Source organism: Gorilla gorilla, chromosome 16 (genome assembly GCF_029281585.2).
Source record: "Gorilla gorilla gorilla isolate KB3781 chromosome 16, NHGRI_mGorGor1-v2.1_pri, whole genome shotgun sequence".
In the NCBI taxonomy this organism is placed as follows: Eukaryota; Metazoa; Chordata; class Mammalia; order Primates; family Hominidae; genus Gorilla; species Gorilla gorilla.
This window is the reverse complement of record NC_073240.2, coordinates 26,334,062-26,342,007: the sequence shown is the minus strand read 5'-3', so window position 1 is coordinate 26,342,007 and position 7,946 is coordinate 26,334,062. Positions and strand designations below refer to the sequence as shown.

The 7,946-nt window shown below is 38.4% G+C and overlaps 1 non-coding gene and 2 pseudogenes across 1 annotated transcript; all 3 read right to left on the bottom strand.

Moving 5' to 3' along the window:
* Positions 1-3,866: 3,866 nt before the first annotated feature.
* On the bottom strand, positions 3,867-3,952 carry LOC115930937 (uncharacterized; annotated as a pseudogene).
* A 1,670-nt stretch (positions 3,953-5,622) lies between these two features.
* LOC115930934 (uncharacterized) lies at positions 5,623-5,705 on the bottom strand (annotated as a pseudogene).
* Positions 5,706-7,493: 1,788 nt separating this feature from the next.
* LOC115930939 (small nucleolar RNA SNORD116) lies at positions 7,494-7,585 on the bottom strand. Its single transcript, XR_004067523.3, has one exon. It is a non-coding gene; the product is annotated as a small nucleolar RNA SNORD116 (small nucleolar RNA).
* Between the last annotated feature and the right edge of the window lie 361 nt (positions 7,586-7,946).

Sequence of the window (7,946 nt, the reverse complement as noted above, 5' to 3'; positions counted from 1 at the left end):
TGGTCTATATGACCTGAGGAAATGGAGTAAAAATATGGGAAGATGAGAAATATACATGTCCATTTGTCAAATATGCATAAGAAAGGAGGCTTCACTATGTATCTGCATATAAAATGTACTAATTCATTACTCTACTAGGATGTCTCTGATATTATTCAAAATATAAATTGTGCAAAAATTCTAGGAGAGGAAAAAAGGCCTCAAATAACTCACCAGGTTATTAATGCCTTACAGTGTTTGGTTCAACAGACTTTGTAAAAACAATTCTAAGTTATTCAATAACACAACAAAAATAATCCAGGGAATTACAAGTATTAAAAATTGGATGTTACCTTTGCAGTGCATCGTTTTGATCTTTCCTGGAGAAAGAAGCTGGTGCAAATGACAAAAACAGTACTTCTTTGGTGTGGAGGTGAGAATTCCAAGCGGCAAAATGTTGTCTTCCACCAATATCACTTCCAATCTATAAGGGGGAAATCAGGGAGTTGAGAAACAAAACATTCCTAATGGAATATTTAGTAACAAGAGGTTGGTTGTAAGGAATTCACCAGAGATGTTCACTGGACCATCTGTATGACAAGAACAATACTCGGTACTTGAAACATGACAGTATAGAAATAATTTTTTCTGAAACATTGGTCTCAAAGTTTCCTCAGCATACCCAACACAACACCATTCATCATGACTAGGCTCTCCCCTTAAATCCATTAGAAACCCACTGAAGAGATATAAAAGTGGCCAGAAAAATCCACATTTTAAAAACTTGGAAATTTAATCATTTCACATCTAGGAATGTTTAATGCAGCATGTAGCTGAAGACAGTACTTCTGTGCACACAAAATTACTCTCTCAGCTTATGAGAAAAACAAAAGACAAAGAAACTGATTAAATCCCAGTGACTGCTTGGCAAGCAAATTATACTGTGAAGATTACATAAGTAATATCTATTTTTCAATTTTCATATACTTTTTTCACTTAATAGAGAAATGAAAAGTGAAAACCCCAAATCTCCTTGGATTTTGACCATCTCATTGCCCTCAAGAGAGCAAGCATGACTTATAAGATTATTGCAGCTCCAGCAAAAGTGTGAATGGCTCTAGTGTAGGCATAGCTATTTCCCGCTTTTCACAACTCAAGTGCTGATTCCCCAGGGTCTGTTTACTATCAACATATTTATGTTGCCAATCAAGAACTCAGAGTTGCAATTTCATCTCCAAACTGGGTACCTACAGATCACTGTCCAATTCTACTTCTCTAGTGCATGTAAGCTGGTTAGTTTTCCAGTACCACAGTCCTTGCTGGGACCACACAGCTGAACAAACTGAACTCTCCTTCCATATAGTTTGCTTAGGGCAGGTAATTGGGCTGGACCTCATGTTCAGAGAAGTTATTATTTAACTCACTGTTTTCCCAGGTTTTTCAACAAGATCAATTATTAAAGTTATCAGTGACACATGCAAACTTCTAAAAAAGGGGGCACTGTTTGCCTCAGAAACATGAAAGAAAATGAGCACTCTGGAGTACACTTCTCTGGGACACACTGATCCACCCTATTAAGTCATGGAGACCAAGCCCCCAACACAGCAAAGACCCAGGCTCCATGCTGCCCAGCACAGACAGTGCCTTACAGAGTATTACATAATCCCTAAAAAAGGGCAATATTTTAGTGACAAAATGCTTAGCGACCTGACCTGGCCCTTGAGGGTGGGATGGTAAAATTCATTCCCACTGGTCCCTGAGGATGGGATAGAAAAATCATTTCTGTTATTTTCTTTCATGTCACATCTCAAAAGGGAAAGGAATAAAGTTTCATGTGAGGCTAGGTGCCTTGTCTTTGTTGACCTGTGGGAATAGGGTAAACATGTAGAAACATGAGAACAATACAAGCATATGTGTCTGCTGGTCCATCAAGCACAAGACAGTAGGATTCAGTTTATGTACCTATTAAATTAGCTAATGTACTGCTCTCCTAAGATGTTTCCAGTGTTATTCAACAATAGTCAATGTGTTTGTCTCTAGCTTCCATCAGTCCAAATACTGTCCAACATTTACTGCCAGACAAATCAAATGTGCAACCAGACTATCAGTTTGCTCAAAGTTCCAAGAAGATGTTGGCCCGGTGAACATTCCATTCACAACAATGCATAGCATTTCCGTAAATTCAACCACCTCAGGATTACTTTACCTTTAAAGGTGACCCAATGGACTGGGGAGGAAGAAGTCACAAAAAGCCATGATAAGGGAATAAACAAATGGTCTAAAAATCACTCGTAGCACTCAACCTGCTTGAGAGTGGGAGCGTGGCAATTTGCAGAAGCTGCACTGTACCTGATTCCACTAAAAGTGGTCACAGCAATGCAGGCAGGACACACACAGGTATGGTACTGTCCCGGGACATGTGACTAGAAGAACTGGGCAGTGCGCAGAGAGGGAAAGGCGGCCTCTGAACCCTCTCACCATGAGCTGCTTCCCACCTACTCTCAGCTCTCAAGAGTGACGCTCACCAGGTGGTACTGCTGAAGACCCAGTGGCATTTGGGCACCGCATACTCCTTAGTCGCACCCAACTTTCCTCTGCCACACTGCTGAGGATCAGCCTCTCTGGCACTCTCCACGCTTCAGGCCCATAGAAAGATCATCAGCAAGACTGAGAAAGCACAAAAATTCTGGAAAAGAACAAACAGAAGCCTCAGATGACTCACCAGACTAAGGTCTTACAGTATCTAAATTAACTGACTCCATATAGCACCCATTAAATTCCCAAATACTTAAAACAGTAATAACCCAGGAAAAAAGACATCAAAAATTAGATGTTACCTCAGCGTGTTTCATTGTATTCTTTTTCAGTTGAGGAAGCGGGTAAAAGTGACATATCAGATCTTCATTTCCCAGGCTTTTCAACAAGATCAATTATTACAGTTATCAGTGACAAATGCAAACTTCTAAAAAAGGGGCAATGTTTGCCTCAGATCTTCATTGGCGTAAAGGTTAAAAATCTATGCAACTCTAGTATCACATGGAACCTGCAAACCACAGGGGCAATTAGAGAAGTTGAGAAAGAAATCTTCCACATCGAATGTTTCCTGATAAGAAGTTATGAGGAATTATGATACATACTCACTGACAAGGTGTATGTCCAGAAAAAAGTACACTTATTCCACAGAACAGGAGAATGTTTAAAGTCCTTTTTCCAAGACCTGTTCAGGTTAACCGTAAAGTCCACCTAGACATCAATTAACAAGGATCTCCCTTAACATGCATAGGAAAATCCACTGATGAAATATGAAGATTAGCCAATAAAATCCACATAACATTCCAAGGACTGGAAATGTAATCATCTCACAACATCTACTTGAATCACTCAAATGTCTAGAATATTGCTTTATACAGACAGAAAAAAGGTCTGAATTCTTGGTACTGGGTTAGCAAGCAAATTTAAACAAACTAAAATATTCTCATGGTTAGAAATCACTCTTAATTTTCCAGATATTACCTCTGCCTAAAAAAATAATCGATAAGATCTACACCATCTTTGGAACTGATGATCTAAATGACCTTAGTAAACTGCTCTCACTCAAAAGACTGTCATGTCCCAGATAACTTATGGATGGCTCAAAGGTAGGCACAATCATATCTCATGGGGTCTCACTATATATGTGCTGGTTTTCCAGGGTCTATTTATTACCAGTGGATGGATGCTACCATCCAAGCACCAAAGGAATAGCCATTTTATGAAAAAATAGAATATTTATAGATGACTGTCCAATTCACTTCCTCTAACATACGCAGGCAGATTAGCTTTCAAATACCCAGTCCCTGTGGGCACTGACCATCCACATCCCTCCACGTTTGCCTGTCATGTGTGCTGGACCTCAGCTCACAGAAGTGGTTTGGTCACTCATTTTTTTCAGATTTCAATGAGTTTTTTTATTTTTTAAAGTCATCGTCAATCCAGGTACATTTATAAAAGGTACCTTAAGCCTGGGATATGTGACAGACACTGAGCACACAGCTTTCCATCAGCTTGGGGTACACTGACCCACACTATTCATTTAATTATGGAGACTGGCATCACAGTCAATGACTGGCCAATGGCTGACTAGCATGGCCAGGGTCTCATGGTCATTGGAGTGTCACGATCTCCTAAGAGGAATGCCAGTATTTTCAGGACAAAATGCTTACCACGGGAGAATTCCTACGGATTCTTGAATATGAGGTGATAGAAGTATTCTCAATACTTTTCTTCATGTCACATCTCAAGAGGACAGAATAAAATATTTTATATGAAACCCAGTTCTTGGTTCATGCTGATCTGTGAAAACAGTACAAATATGGCAAGATGGTAAGTATATATGTCCATTAGTCAAACATGCACAAGAAGGAAGCATTTGTTATGTATATTAATATCAAATATACTAACATAACTCTACTAGGATGTTTTTGATATTACTGAAAAGGGAGAACGCAAAAAAAAAAATTGGAAATAAAGGATAATGAAAGCCTTGGATGATTCACCAGATAATTAATGCCTCACACTGTTATTAACAGATCATTCACAAAACTGATTATCTACTTGACTACAGAAAAAATTACAAAATAAGCCATAAAAAGTAAATTTATTCAAACTTGGATGTTACTTTTGGAGTGCGTCCTTTTGTTCTGCCCCCAGGGAATGAAACAGGTAAGAGTGACAAGATCAGCATTTCTTTGGGATGGCAGTGAGAATTCCATGCAATTCCAAAATCACTTCCGTTCTGCAAGGCACAGGGGACATTACAGGAGTTTTGAAACAAAACCTTCCCAACTGAATGATTCCTGACAACAGTTTGTAATTAATTAGCCATAGTCACTTGACTATCCACATAACTAAAAAATCTGCTTGTTGCTTGGAACAGGGTAAGTACAGAAAATCAATGTTTCCAAGATTTTGGTCTCGAAGGCCAAAGGCCCCCTGAGTATTACTAAAATTAGAATCTCTCTTAAAATATACAAAGACTCAATGAAGGAATATACCTATTAGCCAACAATATCCACCCAAAATCCCTAGAATTAGAAATTTCATTATTTCACATTAAAATGTTTAATGAAGCATCTAATTTAATCTATCATCTAATGCTTAGAAATTGCTCCCTGAGTGACAGGAAAAAGAAAAACAAATGCTGTTCTAATCCTTGAGACTGAGTTAGGAAGCAAATTCCAGCATATAATAAGATAATCCCATGAATACAACCCACTCTTCAATTTTCACATATTTCTTTTAGTGAAAGAATAAATAGCAAGCAAAGACTGATAATTTCTTTCTAATTGACTACATAATATACCTATACATGCTGATACTCACTAAGAATGTTGTGGCATCTACGAAAATAGTGTGAATGACTCGAGTGCTGGCACAGCCATTTCTACAATGTTCACTCCTCTGACACTGGTACCCCAAAGCCTGATTACTAGGTGTTTGAAGGCTGCCAGCCATGCACTTAAATCATTGTCATGTAATCCCCGAAGACATATAGGCCTCTGTACAATTCATCTGCTCTAACATATGCAAGTGGGTTCGTTTTGGTACCAGTTCCTGACCAAACTGAACGCCCTCCACGGGTTTGCCTGGTATGGTCCCTGTGCTGGACCTCAGCTCACAGAAGTGTCTTGGTCACTCATTTTGTTCAGATTTCCAAGGTTTCCATTTTTTTAAGTCATCATCGATCCAGGCACACTTATAAAAGGGACCTTGAGCCTGAGATATGTGGCAGACACTGAACACTCATCTTTCTGTCACCTGGGGACTTGTCAACCCACAGTATTCAATTACAAAGACCAGTATCACAGCCAGTGACCAGTCTCATGACTGACAAGCACAGCCAGGGTCTCATTGTCATTGGAGTGTCAGGACCCCCTAAGAAGAATGTTGGTGCTTTCAGGACAAAATGCTTACCAATATTAGAATTCCCCCTGGCCCTTGAGAATGGGAGGGCAGAATTATTTCCATTACTTTCCTTCATGTCACACCTCAAGTAGAAGGAATAAACTCTTTTACATTAAATCTAGTTTTTGGTCCAAATTAACCTTTGAAAATAGGAAAAAATTACAGAAAAATAAAAAGTGCAAATGTAATTTGCCAACCATGCAAATAGTGTACATACACAACAGGCTTACTATGCACAAGTATATAAAATATACTAAATTATTTTGCTAGTAGGGTATCCTAATGTTATTTGAAAACAGAGGAAGTATAAAAATACTGTACAAAGAACACAGAAACTTCAGATGACTAACCAGATTATTAGGGCCTCACACCATTTGGATTAACAGACTGCTTGAAAAACCAATTATAATCTTACTTGCTAAAATAAAATAATAGAACTAACCCAGGAAAAATGCACTTACTAAAAATTGCAATATTACCTCTGAAGTGTATTGTTCTCATTGCCAGACAACGAATCTGGTACATGTGACAAAATCAGCAGGTTAGTGGAGCAGCAGTAGGAATTCCATGCAATTCCAGTATTACCTCCAATATACAAAGCACACTGAGGAAGTAGGAAGTCGACAAATGAAACCCTCATAATTAAAAGAGTTTCATTTGTCAACTTTCTTACTTTCATAATTCCTAATGACGAGTTATAAGAAATAAACCACAGACATTCACTTGCCCATGTGGTATGAGAATAAAAATTATGCTCACTCCCTGGAAATCGGTAGTACTGAAAGTCAGTTTTCTAAGACCAAAAGGCCTCCCTTAGTATCACACAATAAAACTTGGATCTCCCTTTAAACATCTATGAAACCCACTAATAAAAATAATGAATATCAGGCAATGAAATCCACATAAAACTCTATGAATTGCAAATTTAATCATTTTACAATTAGAAATGTTTACTACAGCATCTACTAGAATCCCTCAATCAAATGTCTAAAAAGCTTCTCTTTGAGTGACAGGCAAAACTTAAATTCCAACTTTTGTGACAAGATCAATAAAGAAATTAAAATGTTAAGACTTTCCACAAATAGAAAGTACCCTTCAATTTCCATACATTCTTTTCTTTAATAGATAAAAGCTACTCTTCAATTTCCATATATTTCTTTTACTTAATAGATAAATAATATGTAAACCTTCATAATACCTTTTACACTGTCCACCTAATGAACCTGAGAGACTGACCTCACACAGAAGATTATAGCACCTAAAAACATGTATAAAAGACTCTAGGGTAGGCAAAACCATTTCCTACTGTTCCCTCTACTCTTGTGTAATTCTGTTTACTATGAGAGTATGGACACTGCCAGCCAAACACTGAAAGAAATGCCATATAATCCCCAAAGATATATGTACACAAACATATATAAATATATACAAACACATACAGACCTCTGTACAATTCATGTGCTGTAAGCTAGGTGAGTGGGTTTGTTTTCCAATACCACAGGCCATTTTGGTACCAGTTGCTGGCCAAACTGAACTCTCTGCACGTGTTTGCCTGGCATGGACCCTGTGCTGGACCTCAGTTCACAGAACTGGCAAAGAAGTGGTTTGGTCACTCGTTTTGCTCAGATTCCAACGAGATTCATTTTTAAGTCGTCATCCATCCAGGCACATTTATAAAAGGGACTTTGAACCTGAGATATGTGGCAGACACTGAGCACATAGCTATCTGTCACCAATGACCCACACTATTCAATCATGGAGACCAGCAGCACAATGACCAGCCCATGGTTGACTGGCATAGCCAGAGTCTCACTGTCATTGGAGTGTCCTGATTCCCTAAGAAAAACTGTTGTTATTTTCAGGACAAAATGCTTTTTAACATGTGAGAATTCCCATGGGGACTTGTGGGTGGGAGGCGGAATTATTTCCTATACTTTTCCTTTATGTCTCCACACGGGGAAAAAAATAAATTCATCCGTATGAAGCCCAGTTTCTTGGTCCACCTCATTCTGTGGGAAGAGATT